Here is a 27,528-nt window from a genome sequence, read left to right on the forward strand (position 1 = left end):
GACTGTTCAGTCTGGAGGAGAGAAAGCTTGTGAGAGATATTGTCAATATATACAAATAGCTAAAGTGAGAGTGCAAAGAGCGTGGAACCTGCTGCTTTACAGTAGTGCCAGCGACAGGACCAGAGGCAAAGGGCACAAAATGAAACACAGGAGCTTCCTTCTGAACATCAGGAGACACTTTTTCACTGTGATAATGACCAAACACTGGCCCAGGTTGCCCAGATCTAGAGTGTCAATTCTTGGAGATATTCAAAATGGCTGACTTCAGAAGGAGCTACTTGAGCAGGAATGTTGGACCAGATGACCTCCAGAGGACCCTTTCAATCCTCAACCATTTTGTGATAATGCGATGTCAGGAAATAAAGGCCACACCAATCTGTCCCCAAAAGTTACCATTAGTGGTGGTTAGTATGAGCCAATACCTAAGCTAAGGTACTCACACACAGTTAGACCTCTTCTTGAAGGTGGAAAATCAGCAGTGCCCTTTGGTAGTTGTGTAGGAGCCAGCAAGCCCCGCAGGACTAGGATGGTGGCTCTCAGACTATGGTCAGATACTGGGTGCCGTGGGAAATGACACCCAGTTAATGGCAAAACAATAAACAGTCTGTCACAGCCATGCCTGGAGAGCATTGCCCGTCAACTGTTCATCCACACAGCAGCACAGCAGAGAAGTGAGAGAGGCTAAGAGGTAACAGTATGTGCTGGTTCAGAAAGCTTGGAGGCTGATGGGATAGGAAGGTGAAAGGGGAAAGAAGAGTCCTTATCTTCAGCACAGTAGCAAATGTCCAGGGTTACAAAAACTATCAGCACAACACACCTTATACTCATACTTCAGTTTTTTCCTGAAACCCAACCTTTCTGGCACCTCTGAGGAGCTATTCTATCTAAAGGAGTTTTAAAGGCCATAAATATCTTTAAGTTCCATAATATTGGAAAGGTGAACAACAGAGAAGTCTTCATTCAGTACTCACCCGTATGTATCCATTCCTATGAAAGAAAAGGCTAAATGTAGTATTCAAAGATGCCCTTTAACCAAAATCTGCAGAAAAGCACCACTGCTTTGCTAGTTTGGCTAAAGCCTATGTGCAGTCTGAATTGGCAAATGGCTTAAATAGTCCTATGGACATTCCCAGGTAGGAAGGCTGGGGGCAACGGGAACATATGAAAATATCTCTTATAGACTACTGAATCAGCTTCCAAACACATCCCAAAACCACTCAGTGCCTGCCAGAGCATCTCGGAACTAATCATTGCTGGAGGTCCTAGGAGATCTCTCCTTGTTGGAAACTGAGCTGCTGAGTCCTGGCCTCCAGCCAGCTCTACTCTGTGACCACCTTCCTGGGGCCAAGGGCATCAGCACTAAATGACGAACCAGGTCCACCAGAACAAGGAGCTTTGCCTGTGCTGAAGAAATAAGATCCATTCAGTCAGATCCATCACATACCTCCCACCATGCCACTGCTACCCATTTTTCTCCACCTTCTTCTCATTTGCGGCTTGTCTGTGCCTAAAGGCAGAACAACCATCCACCCTGAGCAGAAAAGAAAGATGTGAAAGCTATAAACTTCCTAAACATCCCTCCTGCCAACACCTGTCATTCGTTTCTACATTTCCTGTTTGCTCTGTTTTCATTTAAGGTATTATATGACTCAGATGAGGCCTCAACAACTTCAAAAGAATTCCTGTGTCTGACTGCCTCAGCTTCATTAAAAGTAACTGAGCCATTGATCATCATCAGAAGATGTAGTCTCGGGAGAAACGATATCATTTGTGATATCATTTGTAAACAAATAATCCTGTGAACACAAACACTCCATCGGCTGTGAATAATAGGGAAACAAATACGTGGTCGGGGAGGCAAGAAGCCCTCCCAGCACACCAACACACCATCTCAGGGATAATAAAGAGAGTCCCACCTTTACAAGCAGCCCAGCTAACAAGAACATGCTCTTCCAAAGGCAGGGTGAGGGGGAGAAGCAATTTTCTTTTGCTGTTTTCAAGTATCTAAAAGCAATTTCATGCTGCTGGCTTAGGATGCAAGCAAGCAAGACTGCTCATCCCTAATACAACCAATTCCCTACATTCAGAGGGTGTTTTTTTAGCTGACAGTTTCCGTATACACCCTCACATTCTGCATTTCATGGCTGACCAAAGAGTGAAATCTGGGGAAGGGAATGCATGACTGCATGGCAACACCTGTAAAAAATCAAATTATTTTCCTTCCCTCACCTCCAGCTAGCTACAAACAGGATCACCCTGTCTGACATATGAAACTTGTGTTTACAGAAACAAATTAATGAAGAACTGCACCATGGATTAAAGCACATAAAGAGTGAAAGATGCTATAGAAGTCCACTGACACATCTGCCAAACACTCATTCTTCAAGAGTAGTGGACCAAATACCCAAAAAAATGGACTTTTTAAAAGAAATGTCTTCATATAAGATAAATGCCTTTCATATGAAAGGTCAATGTTTCATATTGCAAAATGTAATGGACAACTCCTGGCAAACATTTCACTTCAATACAGTCCAGGTTCAAAATCTGCTGCTGGAATGGAGCAGCTATTGTGCAATTCTGTTTTCTGGAAGGAAAAGAATGCCAAAATCTGCACCAGATGCCCTGCATTCCCCAACAAGGAGTATGTTTAGCATATTCAGTTTAATACCACACCATTCATATGGAAGCCATCAAGAATCTGCAGAGGTTTGTCAAACATCAAGTAGGCATCTAACCAAGAATAGCCACAGCAGAGCAGACACAGACACAGACAGTCCTTCTGGTCTGCAGCCAGAATCCTAAGTACCTAGAAATAATGGCTTGGTAAGACAGTGTCCCTGAATCAGCTGGGGCAAGTTCCCACCTTTCCAGAAAACCATCTGGCCAAATCTTCTTTGAAGAAATCATTGTGCATGGAGGGGGAAAAGGAAACAACCTCATATTATCTTAACTGCTGGGCAAATACATAATGAAATCTAAAGCATGTCAACTGGCCACCAAAAAGCCCAGCTGAGCTGATGCCTTGAAGTGAAATTCAGCTTCCTTCAGTTCATGCAGACTACACCTATCAGCAGCTCACTTGCTTTGGGGGCTAAGGGTGTTCATCAGTGTGCAAAGGTGCTGAAGGAAAGAAACAGCAGCACTGCCATGTGGTTCTTCAAAAGAAATGCTGCAGCAGTCGGCAAATTCAGGCCTCATCTAAACTCAAACAGCTTCTCAAGGCAGTCTAGAATTTCCTTTGAAGTGTATCTCTACGAGCACATATGGTCCTGGAGCACATCCACACACATTCACCAGAAGGGAATGAGAGTGGGTGGAATACATAAGACTATCCCTAAGAAAGGGAGAAGGAAGAGAGAGAATAAAAATTCTGGCATAAACAAACAGCTGCTATTTCTAGTCCTCCTGGTACCCCGTCCTCCAGCCCAATGCCGCTCTGCAAGATGCCTTGCTCAACTTAAGAGACAAACAGAGAATTAAAAGCACAAGACCATGCACTTTTACAGCCCAATTATGACCACTTACAAACACACTGTAAATCTATTCACTGCTTGACACACCAAGCAGTGCTGGTACATCCCAGCAAATGCATTTACTCAGTGTGTACTCAATGTTGCTTGATATTCTCCATGTATCTTGAGTGTGCACATTCAAACAACAAAAAAATTAAATAAACCAAGTCTGGACTAGAGTCAGTCTACAATAGCAGGGAAAAAAAGTGTAATTATTGACAGTGGCTTGGTTGAGCTTACAAAAGCTTAATGGAAAAAGATTTTTCCATAATTGCCATCTCTAACCTTTTATCCAAGCTCAGTGGGTACATTACCTAAGTCAGCAGGAAGTTTAGCCACTCCACATGAAATTAATAACATTTACGGGCTGACCCATAGCCCATAGCTTTTAAAACAAGAGCTATGAAGTTTTTGTCCTTCCATCAAGGAACAGTGCATACCACACTTAGTTGTTTAAAACAAAACAAAACAAATCCCCCACTCCTCCAGGCAGCTTTAGTCCCTGAAGACTGAGCCTTCCTCTTTCGCATACTCAAGAGGAAATTAACCTTACATACTAATTAGAGGAACAAAAACAAGCATCTCAAGAGCAGTGCATTCCATCTGCTGACCTGACATTACCTTTGGGGCAGCAGCTTCCACATCATCAGAGTACCCCTCTTCTATCACCCAAATGCCCTGAGAAAAAGGAGCTTCCCTGCTGGCCTCGGCACACCTACCCCAGTGCTTGCAGGCCCATTTCTCTGGCCCATCCATTCATCCACCTGAAGAACAGATCTTGCTGATGTTGAAAGGATGCGCTCCAAGTCTGGGTGCCTATAAAATGGACCTGCACACCAAATGAGAGCTTTCAGCCTGACTTCATATTTATGTATACAGAGAACAAGATAAACTAGTTTAACTAATGCTAACACAATTCTTTCCACTTTACAGTGGAAAGAACCAAAACAGATAAAAGAATTTAAAATATATTCCTGAAGAGATACTGTTCATCTGTTTTGAAGTGGCAAGCATGAACTATTTGAGTATCTGTGCTAAAATTCTAGGTGATGACCGAACAGAGCAAAAACAGTTCAGCAATCTGACTTAAAAAATTGTGTTGAAAACCATTAAAGGGAATACAGCACACATGCTTTATAACATGGTACTTTTCAGTGTCATAGACTAAGAAGAGAACAAGAAAAGTCAAGGGAAGGATAAACAAGGCTGGCTGGGAATTGATTGCCACCTCTGAAATTTCAGTGGAACAGTTGGAGCAAGAAGCTGACTGCAGCTGAACTGAAAAATCACTATCTGTAGCTAGATTACTCATCTACTGTTAAACCAAATTAAAGTGTTCTTCCCACAGACAAGGCTGAAGATTTCAGAAAAGCCATAATTTATAACTCAGGAAAAGTTTAGAGGAAAGCTCTGCTAAACCAAAATGAATTTTGTACTTAATGGGCAGAAAAACAAAGGACAGATGGAACTTCATCTTTCTTGGTACAACAGTAAATACTACACAGCACGCAGGATGCGACTGAGCCAAGAAGCTGATGAGCTGTGTTAAAGAGTGCACCTTACTCAGGTCCCAGCCTTCCTCGCTCTGCAAATCACCCTTTCAAAATGTTACATGGTAGCAGAAGCAGAATAAAAATCAGATTTTGAGCAAACCAGGCCTATATTGCAACCAACATCAGGATGCACTATCAATACAGTTTAAATAGGTGATCCTCCTTAACCTGTTTCATAATTAGGTAGCAAACTCATTTACAGGAAGTGCAAAGAGTGAGCATGCAAGGCACAGAAAAGCACCAGAGTATTTCTGTCCAATTTGTTTTGCAGGAGTGATCATGCCTTGGATGGAAGCCGATTTCGAACAATTTATTTTTCATGTCTGGACAAGGCAATATAAGTTCTTCACAATTTAATCTCTTTGCTAATAGACTTAGGTGTTATAGCTGAAATAGTCAAGCTTAACAATAAGGCTAAAATACCCAGAATACTTAAATCCAAGAAATGTGTTTGCTGGCTTCAGTTCAGGACAAGTAGAAGCAATCAGCTAAAGCACTGTGGACTGGAGAACCACAGCAACACCTGCCAAGAGGTTACACTGGATTCTGCACAACTGACTACAGAAGAACTGCTCAGAGCAAAGCACAAAAAACATCTACGAAAACTCTTTAATTGCCAGTGAAGCTCCTCCAAAGGACCAGGAAGCACCTGGGCACCCCAACAGCTTGCCTGGGCTTCTTGGGTCAGCACTACCCTAAAATTACAGGGATGCTGGGCCAAGCCTGCTCCCCCCAGTCATTTGCCTGTCACGTTTCCCCTGTGTTTCCTTCTGCTTTCAAGCTGCAGTTCAGTGAACAGGCTACAATTTACCTCTTCACCCTCACCCTCAAATTTGTTTGGATAAACAGGCTCTCCTTTGTTCCAGACTGCTACTACATTTACACATTGTATTGTAAATCAGCCGGTACAAAGCAAGGCAGGCCCTTGAATGAAGACACTAGCTGTTCTGTTCACAGCGAAATTCAACAAGAGGCACAGAACCCCATTTATAACCCCAGTCTGGAAACAATTGGGTTTTAAAAGGTGAGGGGTTTTAAAAAGTTTACTAAACAAACCTATCCAGTTACAGAGTCTATAGTCAGCTCACAAACAAGTTCAAGGCTGTATAAGTTGCCAAAACAGTGTTATTTCTTAAGAGAACTCTAACCAGTTTAAAAGCTTGTTTTTTTTGCTGTTTCAAGGACCCAAGAATTATTGGCAAGTGATTTAGCTTTTACTGAGTATTCAGCTAGGGAGAAATTAGTCACAGAGGAAGGGAATGAACTGTTCAGCATGTCTATTAAAGACAGACCTAAACAGCATCCAGAAGTTGCAGGATAAACATCAGGAAAAACTTCACAGTAATAACAGTTGAGCAGAGGAATGACAGCTACCAAGTCTTTTCCTTTAGAGGAGGAAGTTCAATGAATGGCTTAACTACAGTTGATTCTCAGCTTCATGACAGAGCAGAGACTCTATCTGCATATGGCTTCTTCAAATACCTCCTCAAATCTATTTTCCATAATTTTAAATGTTCTTTTAAATAAACTGAGCTTGCTGAGACATCTCCCATGGGTTGATATTACAGAAGAGTCCAGAAGAATAGAGATCAAAACTAACCATTATTTGATAGCTGCCCAAGTTTCCTAGGAAGCTACCAGCTCAGTCCCAAAACTGAGTAGGTATTCAGAATAATAAAAAAAAAAAAAATTGAAAAACCCAATTGGCTGATCCAAGGGCCAAGAATGAATTGCATTTGATGTTGTCTGCAGTCCAGAATTGAGGCCCTCTGATGGGATCCTACGGAGAAACTTCAGCTGGACCTAAGTAGGATGTCATTCACTGCTGCAGAGAACCCTGCATCCTTCAGAAACATCAAGCTTAAAAAAACAAATCCCAAGTCTGAAACATAAGCTTGAGTGACAGCAGTATTTTTATTCCTCTGGTTACTTTAAAGGAGAGAGGGAGAGAAACATGATAGGTTCGGGTTTAAAAACTTTTTTGCCCTGATTACAAGAAGTACGTTACAATAAGAAGTGTTCTGCAAGTCCTTTTGGTACATCTACCACTGACACCTTCCAGCAGTTTCAGATCTAAACTGAAACAAATTCAGGAGACAGAGGGCATACCTCCATTTGACGTTTCAGAAGCCAGGGAATCACTGTCCATGTTGTAATTCTGACATGATCCCACGGCCAAAAAGCACTTGCCCAGCAAGATCAAGGAAAGCTCAACCTCTTCTTTGCCACCAGCCCAAGCAACATTGCCCAAGCACAAGAGCCAAATGAGAGGTCACTGCACAAGCTGCTGCTTTTGGCCAAAAAAATAAAAATATCTGATACAGTTGTGAGCATGGCAACTTTCCTTTGAGACTCTTATGCTGCTGGCTCCCATTGGAGTGAGGCCTGCCCTGTCCTCTACCAGGGAAGGAGGCAGTGTAGCACCACTGCAGCTGCAGGGAGCACTGGACATACCACAGCCAAACCCTTCTCCCAAGTGGTGCAAGGCTGCCAGAGAAGCACACTGGGTTAACACAATACCTCCCACAAGCTGAATTCACCCCAGGCCCCAAACAGCCCGTATCACTCTCTGTGCCCTGCCCCATGCTTCCAGCCCTGCTAAATGATCCATCTTTTATCCAACTTCTCTCCATGACTAGCACAATAATCATCACTGGAATGTTTCAGCTGCCTCCAAGCTTCACTTGACGCATGACCTGAGCTTTGCCCACTCTCCTCCCTCTCCTAAGCTGCTCTTCCTCTAGGATCAGTGTTTCACAAAGAACTCACCAGTTTTGCCCCTTTCACCTGAAAATGACACAAATCATGGAGGGAGCACCTCATGAGACAAGCAACACGGTCACCTAAAGCTGGACCTCTTTCTGTCCTGAATCAACAGAGCTGTATGGAAATGGTGTTCCAGGGAGTGAAGTGAAGCAAACAATCCACAAGCATGCAAAGGTCTGCAAACACTGTAATTTGTGCCCTAAAGAGAGATTACAGCCCGTCTGTCCCAGCTGGAGTACAATAGAACGCAAAGTGATTTGTGCTCCATCTCCTCACCTTCCCTGGCCCCCTGTTTGGCCAAATAACTAAAGCAAGCACATATAGCCATGTCCCTGACTCGTTGAAGTAATCTGCTCCTTTGTCACCACTGCAGCCCTTGTGAGGGTATAGACACTGCACTTGGGAAATCACAGGTTGTCCAAAATCATCTCCTGGAAGCTGGCATGGCACAGGCTTTCCATGAGATTTAGTCTGAAACTGCACTGATGGGCTCCAAGTGCTCCATCAACAAGATTTACTTTCCTGCTTGGAGATAATGTCATTGAAACATCTATAAAAACAAATGCATTCACTTTAATGTTAAACTCTTGCACTAAGTATTGAAGTGACACTACCAGATTAAAGGGACTGTAATATAATTTTTAATACCCCATTTTAAAGTCAGATTATTACCATGAAAGAGCTTTTAATACCTCTTCTTTGACTGAGGCGTGTGACACCTGTCTGTCCTCCATTTCTGCCTCATTTTTGCTCAGGTAGACAATACTTACCAAGGCCCACCTGGCATTTTACTAAGCTCTGCTCCAAAGAAAGCAATGGTAGAGGTTGGGGGAACCTACACATCACCTGCATGTCACCCACACATGCAAGGGCTAGAACAACACATGCCCACGGCCTCCCCAGACACCTGGTGAAGGAACACCATGAGGCAGATGTTGGAAATATGCTGCCATCCTGATGGCACCCCAGCCTTCCACTGCTGGAGCAGCCCTCGACCACAGACACCAGCTGCTTTTCTGGCAGGCACCTGGGAATGGCTGCTCGCTGCCAGCACAGGATGGAAATAGGTATTTAAATTTTATAACAATAAGCAACTCACCCTGTCACTTCTCATTTTAGTAATTTTTTACTCTGACAAGCAGGGACAAGTTTGACCAAAAAACTACTAACAGGAATCAGATATTCACAGAATTGTCAGGGTTGGAATGGCCCTCTGGAGTTCATCTAGTCCAATCCCTGCCAAGGCAGGGCCACCATAAGCAGGTTACACACGAACATGTCCAGGTGGGTTTGAATGTCTCTTGAGAGGGATGCTCCACAGCCTCTCTGGACAGCCTGTTCCAGTGCTCTGCCAACCTCAGTGTAAAGTTCTTTACATTCTTCTTTCTCATATTGAGATGGAACTTGTGTTTTAAGAAGACCATACTGAGTGCTGAACAAAGAAAAAAGTGCTCAAAAGCTCTCCATGTTTGCTGTGGTGCACACAGACAATAAGAAGACATAAGCTTTTTTGTCTTCTCTGTCTTTGACTACAGGGCAAGTAAAAACAAAAGCAAAATCATTTAGCAGAACACCCTCAAAATCAAAACAAATAAACATCCCCAAACAATATCCCTCCAAAGACACAAAAAACCAATTCAGTTCCTTTTTTGCTCCTAAGAGCAGGCAAGAAGAAATTGTAGCTGCCCCTGGAAGTGCTGCAAGTGGGAACTGCCAGAAGACAGGACAATAGAGACATGGCACCCTCGATGTCACTGCCTCAGCCCTGTGCCCAACAAGTTCCTTCAACTACTCTGGGTCTTGGTTTCCACATCTGCAGACGGGGGATAATAACAGGTCTTTACATCACAGGGGTGTTACAAAGATCAATTAGTTAATGTCTGAAAAGCGCTTTGAAGATATAGCAGGTGGTGAGTATTATTATGCAAATAACACGATTTAAGAAAATCACAAGTGCTGGATTAATACTAATCCCTTTGATATTTAAAAGACACCGGTTTTTTTCATATTTTAAAGCAGTGAATGTTTATGCTATAGCTTTTCATAGCTGCTGCAACCACAATTTTTAACCTTTTCTTTTCATACAGCTCCATGCATAAAGCTCCTCTGCAGACATCTTCACAAAATCCAATCTTGACTCAAAGCTAGGAGTAGTGGAAGAAATTATGTGTGTTGATGAACTGGATAACTAGATTCTATGCAGGAATATTTCTCAGAGGATAGAATGTCACAGGCCTAACTTACTGTATCAAACACTGCAGAGTCTTTCAGTTTTAGGGCTTTTTTGGAAAGCACACTAATTTCACGCATAGAGGCATTTGTAAAACAATATAGCTGCTATTTAATTATGCCATTTTATGTGGTAGAAAAAAGTGGAGGAAAAAAGGAAGCTATGGTTCATTCACTTCTTCCAAGGCTGCATATCTGAATTGTAAAAAAAAAAAAAAAAAAAAAAAAAAGTCTAATGACCTCATTTGGTGGTTTCACAGGAGATCAGGCATTGCAATGTTTCCTCCAACTGGTTGTACAACCACTTCTGCTTTAGGTGGGATGCAGGAAGTGGAGTGGACAGCCACAAGCCAGCCCAGAAACACAGATTTCCTGAAAGCTTGTCACTCGCCATGAGAGAGAAACACAAGTCAAAAAGAGAGCCAAGGTGGGAACAGAGCAAAGAGCCTGAGGTGAGCAGCAACATCAGAAACCAACGTGAGAGCACAGCCAAGACTAGGTCTCCCTCTGGTTTTCAGTGTTGCCCTTGCCAGATCTCACTGTGAAAGCAAGACATCCTTGCTTGAAGGATGAAAGCAAGACAGTGCTTGAAATGTCCCCATGCTCCCAGGACTTACACTGCCACGTTCCCTTTCTGTGAGGAAGTCTGTTTCTTGTCTCCTGCACTGTAAAATTTAGTGCAAACCAGCTGGTGCATTTTGTCGAGGAATCTGGAAAATATTGCTGTGATTAAAACCAGCTTAATATTAACCTTCTCTGGAATGCAAGTCTGAAATTGATATTAATGAAATAAGATCAGATATTAATATTCTGTACATCTGGTTCCTCAAGCTGTGCTGTAGTGTCAAATCAAATCTCTCCCCAAATCAACATACCAAATACAAACATAGGATGGAAGGTAGCATGGATGTGTGAGGAGGCAGAAGGAGCATTTTAAAACTTTAGAAGCTATTATGTTTGCAGCTATAGGCAGCCATGCTTCCCTTCCTGCCCCATCTCCCCCAGCAGCCATATTAATAGCTATTCAATACAGTAATAGAATGCTAGCTGTACACTTCGTTGTTGGGGCTTTTTTAATCTCCAGGTCAATATTAAAAGCATTTGGATGCTCTTTAGGAGGGAGGAATGATTTTGCATTCCAGGAACAGTGAAGCATTTGCAGCATTCCCCAGGAACGCTAGCAAAGGATTTCCTTCACATGTCTCTGCTCATGACTGATGTGGTAATACTTTATTTTAACTGGACCCAGTAGTACAGATTCACAATTCAATTTTGTTGCATAAAAATGCACTCTGTATAACATCTGTGTGATCTTGTTAGTTGAATTTATAAAATTTACATACAAAATAGATCCAAAACACCACCTGAGGGTCACTCTGCAGAAGGAGACCCTGGAGGGTCTCCGAACAAAGTTGTTTGGACACATGATTTTCACTCCTGGATATGCAGTGCCAATCCTGGGCAAGTAAGTAACGGACCCATCTTTCACTTTCCTCTCCTGTTAAATGACAGCCACCTCATTTCCTGAAAAAGATCTAATCATAGACCTCTCCATTGCAGAACAACTCCCAGGTGGTAAGATGAGTCAGCATGATGCTTTCTCCATCTTCACAGAGTAGAAAGTCAATTTCTCTCTCAAGACTGCCCCGCAGGTAGGTTGAGGTTTGATGTACTCCATCTCTACACCTTCAGTTAATTCACCTTCTCTGAATGTCTTGAGTTTCCCAACAGCTTACTTGAAGAAAGCAATCTGATTTTCTTGTAATCTGCTATTCATTTTGAAGTACACAGGTTAATCTTAAGTAGGCCATAGATATTTATAGCTAAACTTAGAAACAAGAAAAATATTCCGGCATTCTCCAACTTTCACATGTGCAAGCTCACACCACAAAGAGAAAACCTGACTTAGATGACACCAATTTTTTTTATCTCCTCTTCAAACAGCCAAATAATATAAAGCTACTGCAAAGACTGCTCCCATTAGTCAACCTTCCAATCAGTCAGCAGTCTGTTGCCAGGTTTCTCCAGATGAGAAGATGAAAACTATACTATCCCCACTCTACTTGACAGGCAGATTCTGAAGAAAAAGCAAGGCTATTGTAACTGTGACAGAGAAATAGATAAGATAATGCCTTCTGTCTGCCCATAGAGCAAGAGGAAAGCCATTCAAACAGCCACGCCATGACAAAAAATAAAAAATCTGGACTCCTATATGGTTTGTTAATCTTTGCACCAAATAGAGCCAGGAAGTTACAATCTCTCCCATTGGCTACTGCTGCCTTTCCTTTCCCAGGATATGGGCAGAGAATGGGAATGGGTATGTACTGAGAAGGTTACTCTGATGATGTGCAGCTCATACACAAAATTTCTGAGCTGACAATCTCCTGGCTTTGGTACAACTTGCATCACATTTGTAATTGCATTACCTGGACAGATTTAACTTCATTAAGGATTCACAGGTAAAAAGCAGATGCTGAATCAAATCTTATAAAGCAATATCTGCTTTAAAGGGGCTACACTAAGCAGAAGCTAATTCAACACCTTCTCTTTTTGGTTTGTAAAGAGGATATTCATAATTTCACTCAGGAAAATAAATATATATGTGAACTGAGGTAAGGTTTATTTGAACTAAAGAGCAAAAAATTGTGTGGTTTGGGATGTTTGAGTTCATGCTGCATTAAAGCACAGCTATTTGAAAATAAATTATTCCAGGAACATATTATCCTTTCCTCGTGGCTAATATATATATATATATATATATATATATATATATATATATATATATATGACTTTTAAACATTTACTCAAATTGTAATATTTCCTCTCTCTCCAGTAAATATAAAAGCTTAGCATTAAATCTATATTAAAAAAAATTCTTCTTATATATTCTAGGAACTACAAGTTCAGCCAAACTAGGCCCTCGCAGCTCAGTTTGCTGCCCTGCTTTTGGCACAAGTACAAATGAAATATTCCAGAAGACAGATATGTTACATTCTTTCAGGTGTTTTGAGTTAACATTTACAGAACTCAAGGAATTTCTAAGGAAAAAACTGCCATCTTGAGTGAATTTCATAACCTTCATTTGGGAAACATGAAGGGAAAGTTTCCAGAAGGCAGAGCATACTTTCCTTTAAAAACCCTCAATAGCAACTATGAAATATATTATACATATTGTATATAATAAATTAAATTTTATATAATGTTTTTAAACAGAGATCCTGTTTCTAAATAGGAATCCATGCATAGAGATACTTTTGTGATGTGGATAGAAATGTGTGAAGGAGTACCACTATGGATTATTATCGTACTGTCCTTTGAGTCATGCCAACAGAGTAAAATTAATAATGAAGGATCTTCTTTGGGACCAGGAGGGCTCCAGTTTCCTACTTGTGCTGTCACATGCATGAGCATAAAACTGAAGTTGAGTTTGTGCTCATGGCCTCATATTATAACTTGACTGTTGATTTGAATTCCTGCAGGCTTTGTACTCTTGGGACCTGTCCTATCTCATTTGGAGGAGATCACATAATGTTTTTTCCCCTTTACAGCCTCACCATCACTTTGCAGCTAAGCCTCTCTGTTGATAACCTTAAGTCTCATTTTCACATTTAACAAATTTCCCTATAGGTCAATTAGCAAAGACTGTTCAATACCTAGGATGGAGCTAAATATATTAAGCATTAACCATTTATTTGTCAACTTTTTCAAAGTCACATTTTTTAATAGTTGCCTAGACTTGTCTCCTTTTAATAAATACACCAAAATGGCATCTGCATATCCTGTTATAGGTATTGTACCCTGTAACTGTTGCATACCCACCATTACAGCATCCAGACTCATAGTTTCCAAATCAAACCTACAAACATCATGGTGGCACTGGAAAATATTTCTAAGCTCCCTCCAAAAACCTACCAGAGGTAAGAATCTACCTTGTATTTAGGTAAAGTCTGCTTCAAAGATATTTTTTACATGTGAAGAAAATTCTCTGTATTTCTTTTAACTCATCCTAGGTATTTCCGTTGTCTTTCTCTGCTGCAAGCAATAAAACACTTTTATGTTCAATATATGAATAGTAGAGATTTTTTAAAGCCTAACATTTTACAAGGTTTTCCTAAAGCTTGTAAAATATGAATGATCTGTGAAATGGCTCCATACATTAAAATGCAACTTGGCATGCCAGTTCTCCATCTCTCCCTTTATTCATTACTTAGAGGGCTAGGAACCATTCTGAGATGCCTTGCAGTAGGAGGGAAAGTACATAACTAATTTCCTAACTGCTCTGTTTACTTTGCATACCTTGTGGGCAAAAGTTGGCAAGAAAGGACTGGAAGCTGTTTGCTTTGAAATTATCACCCCATTTACAAGATTCAAGAGCAAAGTCTTTTAAACTGAGGTAAGAGGGAAAAGGAAGTGACTCTGTGCATGGTTAATGCTTCAGGAGACTGCTAGCAGTGCACTGGAGGTCATCAGCTGAGAAAGAAAACTGACACCAAAAAAGCTTCCTCACTTAAGTGCACATGGACACGATATTTAGAGCACTCAGAGAGAATAAGGGCACTAGCCAGATCTATGTAAAAGGGTTGTATTTAGTTTAAAGCCACCACATACTATTTGAAATGAAAGTACAGCTACACAGGAGCATGGCTGCTATTGAAAGTACAAACTCAACACCCTAACTCTGTTTGCAAAAACCTCTTCTTCCCTGACTAATAGGGCCACCCAGGATGGGACCTGGCAGGAAGGGAAGAGAGCTACAGACACAGGCAGGGCTTGATAACACAAAGAACTTGGCAACACAATTACTTTAAGATGGTCTTGAATCCTCTTTTTTTTTTTTTTTTTTTTTTTTTTTTTTAATGGGGCGGGGTGTGGGGATTGCCTTCCAGTTTCTCAGTCCAATATTGCAAATTATCATGTGTTCGCATAGCCATGCTGTGAAATACAGCAGAGATGAAGATGAAGGGAAGGGGAATGTCTAAATACTTTTTTTCAAGGCCATATAACAACTACACATAAAATACAGTCTAATGCAAGATCAGCTCTCCTGTCCAGCCCACAGCACAGCTTCACAAAATAGCCTGGTAGCACAACCAAGCAGGTACTGGCCAGTGATGGCAGGAACTACTTACAGCACAGCTGCCACTGAAGATTTCATATCATTGAATGATGGTCTGTGCCCGCTGCTAACCCACTTGGAACAAAAATGCTCCCTCCTGCCAAGTCATCTCATGGATACAGAGAGCAAGATGTGAAAGTGCTTTGTAGGAGGTTTTGTTCAAGCCAGGAAATCTGGGGATGCAAAGTTTACTTTTGCATAGGGGCTTTTGGGCAAGCAACAGGATAATTTAAGAGAATTAGCAGGTCCCTATCCTTTCTGGTCAAGAAGGAATGCTGCAGCATCTACTTGCCCTACTTATACTTGACAAAAATACCACCAAATTGTACTTTTCTGTACAGATTTCCCCAAATTCCCCAAAGTGAATAATGAAAAAAAAATACCCAAACCAACAACAAAACCAACACCCATCTACACCCCTCCTCCCTCCAACAAAACAAAACACACCACAAAATCACAGAGAAATTAAATTGCTTGCTAAAGACAGCAACAAAGCCATCATGCTCAAGTCCCCAGTCAAGAAACCTACAGCATCCCACCGCATACAGTGGCTTGCATAGATGGCAGTCTGGACACCAAACCTACTCACAAAGCAGCCCAGACTTCTGGTATTCCAGTAAGTATGCCAGTTTCATCTGAATGATGCCACTGAATTATTAGCATGTTGTTGGAGCATCTCAGTTTGGGACAGAGACCTGTCTATCCATGCCAAGTTATTACACGTGAAAGGTCTGAGAAAATAGAAAAGTCTCTAAGAGGGAGGGAAAGGAAGCAAGTATGTAGCCACTTCTGGCCACGAGTTTACAAACATCTTTTTCCAACAAGCAAAGTAATAACACAAAATGCTGCCTCATTCATAAGCTTCTATCTTCCAAGGTTGCTAAACCCTCTTCTGGTATCAGACTTCCTGTTCAAGTATAATTCAAGTAGATTAATTAAGCCACAGACAACAGAAAACACAGTCTGCCTCTTCAAATTATCAGTAGGAGAAAATAGCATGAAGAGTTTAGTTTCAAGAATGCTGTTTATATTTACTCATTTTATAGGCATCAAGATCAAAATTAAAAGAGAATATTTGCTACAACTGGGAAAAGTAAATAGGCATTTAAATTTGAACAGTGGCAACAAGCAAAACATTGCAAAAGTGAAGTGGAAAGTGTTACTCTGAGCAATTGAGATACTATGTTTTGATAACTAAGTTAACTTCCAGATGATTCACACCCACAAGCTGCTTAATGTCCTTTTACACTACAGGTCCAGGAGATACAAAACTATGAAAAAAATCGCTTTTGAATCAGACAGTATCCAGGACAATTACAAGTACATTTTCATGCCAGATTATTACGCTAAATTTGAGGCATTTAATATTTCAACCTAAAACCTACAGCACATATATCCCACACAGACATCTCTCATCTCGGTCCACCAAGCCAACTGCACTGCAGTGCTCTACACAAGAAACTCCTCCTTCTCAAGCAAGCAGTGCAACCCTTTGGAAGAAGAAACAGAGGTTAAAACAAAACCCTCAGTCCAAAAGAGCTCTTAGCCCACCTGAGCAGCACAAGTGTTGCTAGTCAAAGGGACTTCTTGGGGCTCAGGCTTCTGTGCAAATAGGGTCCAGGATGAAATGCCTTTTGACGTGTACTTGCTCCTGCTGGAAGAGACACAGAACAGATGCTTCAGAGAACACATAAGACAAGTGAGTAGGCAGTATGCACAACCAAACATAAAGAGCTTGCTCGGGGGTCTATGGGCATCCTAAGGGAAGAATCATTTTGGAGCTGGCATCTCAAGATGTTGCAGAAAGTTCCTCATTTTCATCTTTATAAGAGTAAGGATGGCAAAATCTATTGATTTTGCATCACACTGAAGGCTTTTTCAGCAACTGAAGGCTTAAAGATGTGACATAAGCAACAGGTATCAAGTAATCGGGATTTTAAAAACAGGATATCAAAACATATAGGACAAATATGTAAAAACTAGTTAAGTTCAAGATCTCAGAAAAGCTGTCATATATATCTAGCAACAAGGGATGCAGGTAAGGTTTGCATATCAGAGAACTGTGACCTCTGAAGCAAGGAAAGCAAAAGGGATCAGGTCAACACAGCCTCACAGCTAAGCATCACATTCAGAGCTTCTGCTTTTATTTGAAGGGCTAATGTGCCTCCTGGGTTCAAAGATATGAGAGTGAATGGAAATAATGATTAGGGTAGCATGGGGCAAGAGTGACACTGAAATACTCTGCCCAGGTCCATGGCTGATGCTTAAAAAGAGACATTGAAATTTATAGATCATGCAAAGTAGAGCTACAAAAGCAATTAGCATCTGGGGAGGTGGGGGGTAAAAAGCATTGTGTATAATCATATTTAAAGATTCAGTCCTTTTGATATGCCACCCAGACAACTGACAGTTTACTTGATCATCTTTAATGAAAAAAAAATTATCAGCAACAAAAAAGTTTTTAATACAGCCACAAGAAAACTTAAAAGGCATGAACAGATGCAATTCAAAACCATAGAAGGCTCTTGTTAGAAACAAGATGAAATTCTGAAAAGGCAAAATCAAATAGGAACAAATTCTTAAAGATGGATTCTTTTTTTCTTAGAATTTTCAAGGTAAGATATGCTTTAGGCCCAGAATTTGTTTGGCCCATGGGCAATAGCCAAGGGAGATGTTCAAACAATTGCGGGACTTGACAGTTCCGCTGACACTAAACTATATAGATGACAATCTCAAAAAACCCCAAAGAAAACCCAAAATCAAAGAAAAAACCCTCAATCACATAATTAAAAAAAGAACCCACAAAGATATTGCCCTGCATTTTCATCAATGCTACTGAATAACAAATTAAATGCACAATGGACTGTGAAATGCTTGCAGATCTTCCCCCAGTTAAATGTCAAACCAAGAAGCCATCTGTTAATAAACAGAGACATCACATCTCCAGAGTTTTATCCAACCTACTAATACATAAACTCATACCACCACTTAGGACTCTGGATTGCCAAAGCAAATAAAGTCTTTTGGTTTTTCATCTCAACAGCTTGGGTAGGCAGAAGGTGACAACACCTGGACCACACAGCACATGCATAATCTGAGTCATGAAGCCAGCTTTGTGGTTGCAGAGTTACTGACTCTTGAAAAACTTCTTAAAAGTACTCACAAAGACACTTTCTGCCTGTGTAGAAGCTTTTCAGACAAAACCATTGCCATTTGACATATGTGAGAGAAAAGAAAACCTCAAAGTCACCCACATATACCCATATGGGAGATGTGCACACATCATAGCCACAACCGCAGTTTACATGAGGTGTTACTCAGTTCATGAGGGAAAAGCTCCAGTTGCTGATGACCCGTGTAGAAACTGCACAGAAAAAATTTTCACAGCTTTTAAATACTTAATCACACAAGACTGGAAATAGAAGAGGTCAAATTACTGCTTTTATTGCCCTACAATTCATTGGGCCCAACATGAAGTTTATATCAATTTGTCCCATACTGATTAAATGAAGATAGCATGTAAGTTCAACACACACTGTGACAACACACTAAGGATGGGCAAATGAATGCTCTTCTGATATATTTAAGAGAGATGTTGCATACTTTGGACTTCCAGCTGCAATGAGCATAATCAGCTACTTTAAGGGAAACTAAGTAACTAATACAAGCTGAAGGAAATCATACCATTCTACTATTAACCATTCCAAGTGCCCTGTATCTTCAGGAAAGAAGAAGCTTTTATTTGCTTTGCAGGCCTAGTTTAAACCACAGCAAAAGATTACTAACTTGTCCTGATTCAGGATGGTAAACTTCACCTTGTATTTCAGTTGCACCCTTTTTACCAGATCAATTTGGTTTATGTTTTCTGCCCTCTGCTTTCTCCTCGCTGTTGAACACATTTGACCAATAACAATTTTCCTACAGGGCAAACATTGGTTAAAAAACTGGTCCTTCATAAATTCTAAACAGTGATGCCAACAGAAATGTAAGAGCTAGATCTTCTTTATATACAAATCTTAGACGTCAGAAAGAGATACTATCTCTTCTTAAACTATCTAGAAGATAAACAAGCCTGGAGAAAAATATGTGAGGAGTTCACTCCTCAAATTTTTACATATTTAAAACACAGTAAGTATAGAGAGAACATTAAGCTTTCTGCGTTCCTTCTCTAAGACCCAGAGCTGTCACATTAATAATTCCTCTAGATACAGCAAGATTAGCGTCAGGTTTATGAGAGCATCCTTCAATCCAAGTCAACATGCAGACCTAATCCAGTTTAACTAGAAATATGCTAGTCAGGTCTGTTCTGCAATTAGCATGAATATACCTTGTCGTAAAAAAGTAAGTTCTGGAACAATTCAGTTTAAGTGCTAAACATCTCATGGATTTTTATTTAAAATCATGCTGTTCACAGGCAGTTTCCATGTACCTAGTCTGGAAGAGTGGTTCTGATGGGTCTACTTGAAGGTCCAGCACAGAATTAGGTCACTGGGGCAAAGTTTTTCTACAGCTTCCTGATTATTGTAGGATTGAGAAGGTTTTTAAAAAGCAAAGACAGAAAGAATGACATCTGCGACATAAAGATAACTGTGATTGTCAAGTAATACCAAAGCTATTCACCGCAAATTACATAAATCATAGAATCAGAGAAAGGTATGGGTTTGGAAGGAACCTCAAAGATCATCTCATTCCAGCACCCCTGGATACCTTCCACTAGACTATGTTGCTCAAAGTCCCATCCAACCTGGCCTTGAACATGTCCAGGGATGGGGCACTCACTCACAGCTTCCCTGCACAACCTGTTCCAGTGCCTCACCACCTTCACACTAAAGATTTTTTCCTAATAGCCAATCTAACCTACTCTCAATTTGAACCCATCCCTCCTTGTCCTGTCACTACACGCTTTTGTAAATAGTCTTGCCCTGTCTTTCCTGTAAGTTCCCTTCAGGTACTGGAAAGCCAGTTAGATCATCCCAAAGCCTTCTCTTTTCTGGGCAGAACACCCCTAACCCTCTCATCCTGTCTTCACAGGAGAGATGCTTCAAGGTGCTTCAGCCCACTCATCATCTTCATGGCCCTCCTCTGGACTACTCCAATAGTGCCACAAACATCTTATATTGCTGTCAAGCTGCTGGGCAGGCTTTTTTGATGCAGCCCAGAATACAGCTGGCTTTCTGGGCTGCAAGTGTGCATTGCTGGGTCATGTTGACTTTCTTGTTAACCAACAGCCCCCAAGTTCTCCTCCTCGGGGCTGCTCTCAATGCATTCTCCACCCAGCCTATACTTTTGCTTGGGATTTCCCCAACCCAGGGGCTGGACCCTGCACTTGGCCTTGCTGAACTTCATGGGGTTTGCACAGGCCCACTTCTCAAGCCTGTCCAGGTTCCTCAGGATGGCATTGCCTCCTTCCAGTGTGTCACTGCACCCCACAGCTTGGTGTCACTGGCAAACTTGCTGAGGGTGCACTCAATTCCACTATCCATGTAACCAACAAAAATGTTAAAAAATGCTCGTTTCAATACTGATCCCTGAAGAACACCACTGGTCTCCACTTGGACATCATGCCATTTACTGCAACTCTTTGAGTACAACCATCCAGCCAATTCCTTATCTGCTGAGAGGTCCATCTATGAAGTCCATGCCTCTCCAATTTAGACAACTATACCATGTGGGACAATGTCAAACTTTGCACAAGTCCAGGCAGATGACATTGGTTGCTCTTCCTTTATCCACTAACACTGTAACCTGGGTCATAGAAGGCTATCAGTTTGTCAGGCACAGTTTGCCCAGGTTGAAGCCATTTTGCCTGTCAAAAGCCACCTCCTTCTTTTCCATATGCTTTCACATAGCTCCCAGGAAGATCTGTGCCATGATCTTGCTGGACTCAGAGGTAAGTCAGGAAGACTGTCTTCACTTTTTACTTGTGGCCTTAAACTAGTGATGCCAGTTAACAAGAAAACAAGTGAAACACTAGGAATAAGGTTTTAATTGGATAACTAACTTCTTGAAGACACACTTTGATTGAATAAATCAACTACTAAATTCACTTGTTTGCAGGATTGCAAAGCTTTTTGACCAGGGGCATGTCAAAAGTGAAACTACAAAGGCAGAAATTTGGAAGCTAACTACAAAGGTAGAGCAAGGTCAGAAGTGTTTCAGAAGGTGCCAGGTGGACTCTGTCCCCTGATGAGTACGGAGGCTGACAAGCCTGGGGAACTCAGCATGGTGCTAATCATCAATCCGTGCTGGCGCCAGCTCCCAGAAACTGAATTCCAAAGAGAAACCAAGTGTCCCTAAAAGCACGTGGCTGGTGACCACAGCTCTGCTGATACATTCCTGAGGGCAAACTCTGTCCAGTATTATGGTGTAAAACTGAGAAGTAGAGCAGGGGCTGACCATCACATTGACGCTGAGATTTTTTTTAATAATTATTAGTAACATTTATTAAGCACAGACACTTTTAGATATTACAACAACAAGTAAGTCTTCCCTCAACCACCTGAGATGGAAACTCTGAGAGATCCAAAAGTTATATATTTCCAGAGATTCAACTACAGAGACAGAAATACTTGATTTTAACAGATAAATAAATTCCTATCTGCCTAAAGAAAGTAAGCCCCAAGTCCACAAGGTCCCCTGAACAGCTTTCCAGTCTGGCTGGCTGCACCAAGGCTTGGGCAAGCATGTGTCCTCTCGCTCCTCCATCCATCCTCTGCTGCCTCCAGAGCAGCAGAGGGCAAGGACTCCAGGCCTCTTTTTGTAGTCAGATTTTTATAGTTTTATAAAAATCAGTTTTAAAGACAGAGACCTTTTTGTACTGTTAAGCCATTTAAATAGACCCTCCACTATATGCTGAGCTTAACAATTTCCTATGGTGCACAAGAAAACCTGCAATAAAAGCCAAAATAAACATCCACTACTGAGTTGAACAAAAAGGTAAAAGTGAAGGAGTAGGAGGAATACCACATCGAGGTTGTTTGTTTACTTAATTTCATGATAATTATTTAGACTCTCATCTCACTAATAGCTGTGCAGGTGCTAACTTTACTTCAAGAAGGACCTAGAGTTTTTGTTTGCATAAATCAAGTACATTTAATCAAGTGCACATTAGCTCATCAACACATTGGATCTGATGAGAAATTGCATAAGTGACAATGCCAAGCTATTTCAGTGAATATTCATGATATCTCTGTGGAACAGGCTGACTGGAGGAGAGTGAGAACAAAATGACAGTAAAAGAACGGTAGCAATTACTTTTCTAGCAGTTAATGTTGCCATTAACTGCTTGCTGGCAAGAGCTTAAAGTTGCAAACCCCAATTTAAGCTTGTTACCTTAATTTTACAATTGTAATTCAATATTCTGAATGTGACACCAGTGTAACAAATATCTGCATTCAGTGCTTCATACAACAAATAATTTAAAAGCATATGAAAATTTCCAAATTATAGGCATTACAAAAATATAGATGCTTAGTATTACATCTTCATAAAAATAAATAAATAAACATGCAAATCTTTTTCTCAAAACTGACCCAGAATCCAAACCCATTTGCAACAATTAAATGTGATTGTTTGTTGTTCTCAATAGGCATTTATGACGAGGTCTCCCTTCAAAATGTAATTTGTCCTTAGTGATCTTCTGCATGCAAGGCAAACAACTCCCAGTTTTATAAAGCTACACAAAGTCTTTATCCAACTTCCAATACCATCTGTAGAAAATTCAGGCAGAGTAATGCCGTGCCCTTAGTGAGGATATTTTACATAACAAGTCCTCAAGTCAGATGAACAGAGAAAGACTTAGATAAAAGAACAAAAAAACTTGGATCACTTTCTGATTGCTAGATTGGATGAAGGAGAGGAAGAGAAGGCTGTTCAAGTGCACCATCTACTACATCCTTCTGAAACCCAGAACCTTGTGTATTGCTGACCAACCTATGAAGAAGGTCACAGAGCCTTTCCTTGTGCAGAACTGCCTCCCTGCTACCACTGCCCACCAAAGTCTGGTACGAGGTAGGTCACTGGACTCACACCTGTAGTTTCAGAAGAATTTACATGCCTATGGACTATGGTACACAACCGCAGCTCAATTCAGCTGACCCCAATTGTTTGCTTTGTTCCTCTGTCACAACAGAGGGATATACAGGAGATTCATGTTATCAGACTTCACAACACTAATATGAATAGTCATAAAATATAGTTTACATTCATATGCCTGTCTGTAAACTCTGGCAGATTCAAAGTTCAATAGAAAATAACTCTGAATGGCAGAGAAACCTCTGGCAAAGGGACAGGATGAACAGCTGAATGCACCAGCTTCTGGAGCAAAAGTCAGAGTCAAAAGTGTATTCATTGTGCTAGCCTTCCCACATCGTTGACAATTCAGGAGTATCAAAGAAGCCTGTTTATCAACACTGTTGTAACAGACTATCACAAGCATCCAAAATCTCAGTTGCAAATTTTGGGGGTTCATGTTACTACAAAATACATTTTGATGGGTTGACCCTAGCTTCTTACAATAATCTCAGATTATTTAAACAACTTTTGGTACCAGAAGCCACCATTCAAACTCCTTTCCCAAACACTGACACCATTTCATTTCTATATTTGTTTAAGTAATATATTTTAAGAAAGACTATTTTCTACTTCACAGGCAATCAGACTAGGCTTTTGATCCACAAGTGTTCTAGGTAAGGAGGACAAGCCATGCTAGGCTTGGAAGTAGACTTCCTTCCTTCCTCCCTTTTGTTTTGGCTGGAAGCATGTTCTATTCTGGTATATCAATTGCAGACAGCAGCCCCCTGTACCCAGGTGTGCTGGATCTGTCTCACAACCTGAGAGGCAGGCGGGGCATTAAGCATCAGCCCAACATGCATGTATAATCTCACTCCCTAGCAAATAGTGAACAGGTCTCCCAGCTGATTTGCCTATAGCATGGTACATAGCTGTTGCAAGACCAGTTGCACATTTCAAGCTTTGGGGGAAAAACAAAACCAAAACAAAACAAAAAACAACAAAACAAAACAAAAGAAAAACAAAAACAAAAAAATTTCAGCCCAAATTTAGAATTGATGTCTACTGAAAAAAACTGTTAAGAAAACTGAAGTCAATCCTAGGTACATACCAGCAGCCTGTTACTTACCAACCTTTGCTTCCTCCTAGATTCCATTGTAATGAGAACATAAACAGTAAAATAAGCATATATCTCCCTCGAATGAATTACCTATTCAGAGTTCCCTCTGGTGTTCAATAAGCTCATCATCACATTCAAGGTAACAGCCTTCATTAAAAAGCCTAAGTTCCCTCATGAGCAAGTTATCATTTGATGATGAGCTCAGCGATAAAGACAGGACCATAGTGTTTTAACTCTTGGACAAAAGCAATGTTATTTTCCATCAGATTTCAGACAGGAGATAAACATACACTTCCTCCTTTGTATATTCAACCGAGTGTCTGATTAGCCTCGAAAGGACCCAAAGTGTTAAAGATCCCTTCTGCCTCCCGATGTCACCAAGACCGACGAAATCTTGGAGAAGGTAAAGTCACAAATTACAGGTACAGCCCATCTGAACGCGGCACGCAAAGGTGCTCTGCACCTCCCGAATAACTATGCTTTGAGTCACAAGCCTTTCCAGTCTCGCACTCCCATTCGCCTCCACGGAACATGAGCAAAGTACAGTGTATCTAATTAACAGTTTGGAAAGAAAGTTTAAAGCTGCCTCTGCAAAGAGACAAAATGCGTTTGCAGGAAAATCCCAAACGAGTTCCCGAGTCGGCGGTGCCCAGGCGGAGCACGGGGTGGGCGCCGGGCCGGTGCCAGCCGCGACACCGGGGCTGCTGACCCCGGCCGCTTCGGGGTTGCGAAACTCCCAGGAAGAGCAGCCAGCCTCCATCGAGTGGGGCGGAGGGAGCTCGCCGGACACCGGCGCTCCCCGGCTGCCGGTCGGGAGGAGCCGATTCCCCGCGCCTCCCCCACCTCCCCGCCCTGCACGGCGGCTGAGAAAGGCGCTCCCAGTCCAGAGCCGCCGCCCGGGAGCCCCTTAACCAAAACCATCTGGTCACGGGCAGTGCGGTAGAAAGCCCCATCCGCCCCAGCCCTGGCCCCGCAGCCGAGGAGGAGAGAAGCTGCTCTACCCACAACTCAGCAGCTCCCGAGCTGGGGGAGACAGGGAGAAGTCGCCGTGGAATCCGCCTTCCCCCCTCCCCTCGACGCCCCATCCCGCGGCGCGCGGCGGCAGGGCTGGGGCTGCGTTACCTTCAACAGGTGCAGGCGCCGGCGGGAGGGAGCCCGTGGGCACGGACCGTCCGAGCTGCCCGAGCGGGAGCGGCGGCCCCGGCAGCCCAGGGTGGGTGGCGGTGGGCTGGACAGAGGCGCTACGGCAGCCCCCGGCGGCCGCCCATGCTCCCGGCGGGCCCCGCCGCCGCCGCCGCCACCGCAGCCGGAGTCAGAGCGAAGGCGGCAGCGGCTGCGGCCACCTCCGAAAGGAAGGACGAGAGCGGCGGGGAGCGAGGGAGGGGGAAGCAGAGAGCGAGAGGAGAGAGAAACCGCCCCAAGAGAAATAATCATCACATGGCGGTCACGATCCACCGCCGCCCCCCGACAGCCAGAGCCTACGCTTGGGAGCCGGGGAAAAGCTGCGAGGAGGGGACACACCTGTAGGCGCAGCACATATCCGCTGTGAGCACAATGCGAGACAGGAAACTGAAAAAAACAGCCCAGGGAAGGAGAGAGGCTCCCGTTCGTCCCTCCTTCCCTCCCTCCCTTTCTCCCTCCCTCCCTCCCTCTGTCCGTCCTCCTCCTTCTCCTCTCTCCACCCCCTGCCCCCGGTCAGGATCCGCTTGCAGCGCTGTCTCATGCAGGGAGATCCAGGCAGAAGGCTGGGAGGCGGCAGGAGCCGTACTTTCTCCCCGTTTTCCTTTCCCCGTCCCCGCTTTGTTTTGCCCGCCGGCCAGGCAGAGGCCAGCCCGGCGAAGCGGGGCCGCCCGCGGAGCGCTCCCGGAGAACCGGGGGCGCTCCGAGCCCCGCCGGGAGACCGGGGCCGGGCCGGGAGCTGCAGCTCCTGCGCTGGGGGCACCGAGCCCCGGCCGCCCGTGGGCCCTTGGGGTGAACAGCGGGGAGCGGCGGGACTGCCGGGAACTGCCTCTGGGCAGCTCCTGCCCGCGGCCGGCGTCGGCGCTCGGCCTCCGCGGTGCTCTCCAGCGGGGCGGCAGTACCGCTGGGAAAGGGTCTACCTGTTGGTCTGTACCTAACAGCCTTGGGGTGCCTGTCGTATGCCGGTGGTGTTCTGGGGACGCTCCTGAACATGAAGGAACATTGTAATTCCCACCCCTTGTCCCCTGAGCAGACTCTCTGAGCACTCAGTGGCTTCCTCCCTTCTTGTACCACCCTCATTGATGAGGGGCCCAGAATATGCCACTGGCATCACTTTTACTGAACTTGAAGTATTCTAGGGTTTATCCCTGTTAGATAAATCCTCTGCAATCACAATTTCTGCAGGTTCTTTCTCTGCTCAAGCACTTTACTAAAAAGCCTGTGTGCAAATTTTTCATGCTTTCCCCCAGAAAGAGATGAACAGAGTTACTGCAGAGCTCACTTCCCACCTGTTGTGAACACAGCATCACTGTGCTATAGCATCATCATCTCCACGTTCAGATGTTAAATTTGTATCAACTATAGCTAATGTAGGGACAATCTATTAAAAGGAGGGATGTCTTAGAGGAATGGCTCAGGTAAGTTTCGTCAGGATGTTTATACTTTGTAACTTTCCATCAGTGAAATGTGGACCAGCAATGTTTCAAGGAGTAATTAATTGACTGCTCTTGGCACTTGGAGTGCAGCTTCATTAAATTCTCTGTGCGTTGTGCTCCCTACTAAAACACCGTGAGACAGTTGGTCTAAACACCATGTTTCCCAAACAGGAAGTTGCTGAAAAGTTACCTTTGCATCTCAAAACAGCAACAGATTAAAACAAACAAACAAACAAAAAAACAGCTCCAAAAACCTGGGCAAGAATAGTTATAGTTTTGGAAGAGATGTTAAAAGTGGCTTTCAGACCCTGTCTGTGCCGAGTACCACTGCAGACTTAACAGTGGGTTGGGACTATTCAAACATAATATAGAATTTTGTGGGGTTTTCCCTTTGGGCCTGCACAGGGGAGGCAGACTGTGCTGGGTGAATTTTCCCAGTCTGGCCCAGTTATTGTGCTAACCTCAACCAGAAGGCCCTTGTCCTTGTTTATTGGCTTCCTTCCTGCTCTTCACCTGACTGGGCTTAGTCACTGCAAGATAAGAAAGAACAGCTCTGGCATAATTCTAGTGTTTCAAAAGGTCTGGATTCCCCTTCTGTACCTCTTCA

The 27,528-nt window shown here is 42.8% G+C and overlaps 1 protein-coding gene across 5 annotated transcripts in view; it reads right to left on the bottom strand.

Annotated features, from left to right (window-relative positions):
* PLXNB2 (plexin B2) overlaps positions 1–25,937 on the bottom strand; it is a 252,434-nt gene extending 226,497 nt beyond the window's left edge. For 2 of the 5 annotated variants that reach the window (XM_068189818.1, XM_068189813.1), the window contains exons 1-2: positions 25,828–25,937; positions 16,728–16,830 (exon numbers count right to left, since the gene is read on the bottom strand). The gene's annotated coding sequence lies outside the window, so the exon portion shown is untranslated. Of the gene's footprint in view, positions 1–16,727; positions 16,831–25,428; positions 25,788–25,827 lie in introns of those variants that run through there. The other 3 variants (XM_068189815.1, XM_068189814.1, XM_068189816.1) reach the window with 3 other exon arrangements.
* Positions 25,938–27,528: the final 1,591 nt, after the last annotated feature.

This window comes from Anomalospiza imberbis, chromosome 5, assembly GCF_031753505.1.
Source record: "Anomalospiza imberbis isolate Cuckoo-Finch-1a 21T00152 chromosome 5, ASM3175350v1, whole genome shotgun sequence".
Taxonomy (NCBI): Eukaryota; Metazoa; Chordata; class Aves; order Passeriformes; family Viduidae; genus Anomalospiza; species Anomalospiza imberbis.